This window comes from Otolemur garnettii, unplaced genomic scaffold, assembly GCF_000181295.1.
Source record: "Otolemur garnettii isolate 467f Iridium unplaced genomic scaffold, OtoGar3 scaffold00027, whole genome shotgun sequence".
NCBI lineage: Eukaryota > Metazoa > Chordata > Mammalia > Primates > Galagidae > Otolemur > Otolemur garnettii.
The window spans coordinates 15,797,465-15,801,145 of NW_003852422.1; positions in this window are offsets into that span (position 1 = coordinate 15,797,465).

Genomic DNA, 3,681 nt, shown 5'->3' on the forward strand with positions numbered 1-3,681 from the left:
CAAATACAGAGAACAAGGCGCTGGACACAGTTAATAGTCCGCAGCCCGGCCAGCCTGGGCTTTGAGTGCATGTAAGCTCTCCTGAAGTGCTGCTTGTGTCCAATTATAACTCACTACTTACCATCTTCATAATTTAAATCTGTCCGCCCCTGAGGGGGGGAAATTTTTGCTAATCAAAGCCATGAATGCACCTTTTTCCTTTTGACGGCATTAAATTAAAGCTAAATGGTCGGTTTTGAATGAGTTACTGTGAAGAATAAAGGCATTAATGAGGTAATTTCATTATGGAGACTCATCCAGGCCTATGTGAAAACGAGGGAAGTAAGTGGAGGGGAAAACTGCTGAGGAAATTAGGGTTCCTTCCACCCTAATTAATGTTTGGGGGCATTTAGTACAGGCACCAAATTAACTGCTCCAAAGAACTCTCATTGAAAAAAATACATTGTTGCCCTCCGTTGTAATTAGAAGACAGTACAAGGAGAACACTGTGAGTATAAAGCCAGCCTTTAACTTACTCTGCGGGCGCAGAAAACACACCATTAGGGAGCTGGGGTTGAAGGAAGCACCAGGCAGACAATATAGGATTGTTTAGGTCCCTGGACTCCGTGAGCTGTAAACAGGTACCCTCTGAATGAGGAATTATGAGACTTCTGGGAGGCCTGGCTTCCCAGCAAAACAGTCTTAAATGCATCCAAAAGGAAGAAAGGAAGGTGAAGAGGCCCAGCGTGGTTCGCAGAGAGAATGCTCAATGCTTGTCTTAAGTGATTACATGATGTTGTGCGGGCCCCTCTCATTGAGTTATCTTTACACTGCCTTTGTCTCTTCTAATTGGAGCTGATGAGGTGCTAATTGGAGGCCTTTTTAAAAAGCCCAATACTTTAATCATTGAAAACCCAGGGAGGCTGAGGGAGTGGAGTTAATGAGACAGGGGGAAAAAGGGAGAGAAAAGTTGTATAGTGCGGCTGGAAAAAAATGAAGCTGTGGTTTGTGTGTCTCTCGAAGGGGTGAAAGGGAAAGCTCTTTGGGAAAGAAAGGGGAACTCAAGACATTTTATTTAAAAATCTTTGCACGGCATCTTCATCAGGTCAGCTGGAACAGGAAGCAGCTGGCTGGCCCAGTGGTTTCTGCCCTTTGATTCTCTTATTGGGCCTGAGCTCAGGCTCCAGGCTTTTCTGTCCCCTCTGGCTGCCCTCCAAAGCTGGAGGAAGAAATCGTGAGTAGACAGCCATGCTCCTGCTAACCCCTGCCACTCTTTGAGAGTGACAGTTTTTCTTGAGTCCTTCGCTGCTGCTTTTGGCTGTGGAGAGGACTCTTGATCTCAGACCTTTCTCTGTGTCGTAGGCGTGGAATGAAATGTGCTGAAAATGTCTTCCAGGGAGATAGATGGAGGAAAAGGAGACCGAGCTGATTCTTGGGGTTCGGTATGTTCTGATGTGGGAGGGTTCTTTTCGCCTCTCCTTTATACTGTTTTCCAATCTCTCGTCGCTCGGATGAGTTTATATAGTGTTTATCATCAGCAAAATAAAATTTTAATATCCTCATCCAAGGTAACTTTGTTTAATTTTTTTTAAGTGGCAAAGAAATCAGAATAGAGTGTGGGGCAGGGAGGGAGAGGTGTGCTGTGGAAGAATGGGCTTCCAGAACCTTCTGAAGGGCACCAAGCCTGGCCTGCCTGCTCGTGAGTAGCAGGACCCATGGAAAATTGAAGGTAAGTTTCAAGCATGGGGGTTACAAAGGCTCCCATTCAATTCTCTCTGTTCCTTGATCTCTGGTAGGATTTATAAAGTGTCTCAGAGGAGTTACAAAACATGCCGGGGGATTTAAGACTTCATATGTTATGTCATATTGTGGTCAAACACTTCTTGAAAGTTAATTTCCTGATACACTGTAACCTCGTTTAGAGCAGGGACCCTATAATTTGTCTTCCATTCCCACCTAAGTATCCAAATGCTTTTAAGTTAGTTACCTTTTCCCACCCCGCTTTAATGTAAAGTCCAGACACTCTATAGCATATCAGATAAAGAAATATGAAATGCACATGACACAAGTAGGCCTGTAAATATGAGCACATGACGTGCAAAACCTAGTGGATCGCATTTATCCTTGGAAAATGAGTTGACACTTCTCAGATGCTGGAACAGGGCCTGGCAAGCAGTTAAGAGTCAGTAATTTAAAGCTGATGCAAGGTGACTGAGAGTGAGAGAGAGACCTGTGAAACAGACAGAATCCTAAAAAGCAAAAACAAGATTGCTCCAGGCAAGAGATGTATGTAGCATTTGGTTTTGAAAACTGTAAATCTAAGGAAAAGTTGTGTTGACCACGTAAGGGGATACTTGGAATGAATGTGATGTATGTCATTCATGGGCTGAGAAGGCAGCCTTCCAGCATCTGGGCTCTAGGTCAGTCAGACAACACCTCATGAAGAGAACCTTAAGATCTCAGTATTAGAAAGAGCCTTCTGTACAGGGGTGCAGGCCCCAGACCACCAAGTGATGGGCTCCGAGTCATCCAGGTCACCCAGAGTGGCCAAGCCTGCACCAGATTCTAAATCTTCCACCCACCAGGTCAGTGCTGTTTTTCCTAATAGTATGCAGACTCACACAACGAAAACCTTGCCAGCCGCATCCTCTGAAGTTTCTGTGTGTGTTAGATTAGAACAGAAGAGCTCCATTGTAAATATGCATACATATATATACATTTACACACATCTACTGACACTCAGACCCACATGTCAGTCTCAAATCAAGGGGGAAATCCTTCTTTAATCTTACATGGACAACGTGCACATCAAGAGGAAAGTCACTGTGTGTTTGGGTAACTCTACAAGCTGATTCGCTTGGTCACTCTTGCACCCACGCATTCAGCATCCAGCAGGATGCCTACAAAGTCCCATACCCTGAACCGAGTGCCTGTGATTTGAAGGTGAGCGAAATCTGACATGGCCTGCCCTAGGAGAACTTATCGTCCAGTGCACAAGGCAGATGTTATGCAAAGATTAACTCTGTGAATATGTTGATTCCTGAGGCTGTGATCAGTGCTGTGTAGGAAAGGCACGGTGTGCCATGCCAGAGGAGACATCCACAGTTCTGTGCACCGAAGAGTCCAGGTGACACTGAGGCAGGTGCTTCGGAAAGCTGAGCTATAGTCAGCAGGCCGCAGAGCCTCCCCCAGCTGCTATGAAAGCAGCTTCTAATGAGTTAATGAGCAGCCTGAGGATGGAGGGTGACGGGGCCGGGCAGTGAGGGGACAGAGTAATCTGCAGAGCATTAGCAGATGCTTCAGCAGGAGGCTGGGGAAGCTATTTGCCAGTTGGCTGCAGCTTCTGAAAGAGCAGGCAGAAGGGTCAATCAATGTGCCCTTCATCAGTTCAGTGACCATATTTTTTTAATAATATTAATAACAAAGAACAGGTAATCTAACAGCATTTTTGTCTTAAAAATTAATGTGATAAAATAACTTGCACAGCAAAAATTGAACTCAGCTATACAAATTATTCAATTGGCCATATTGAAAAAATACATTTATATGAGGTCTGGGACGTGTACAAGTTGGAAATTAAGATCTTAGCCTTTTAGCTTGAGAGCGGGATTTCAAGACTGTAGAGCCACCTCTCTCCACCCCAATTTAATAAGAAAGAAAAGAAGATTCAGAAATACAAGGGGCTTTGTTACAGGATATGGG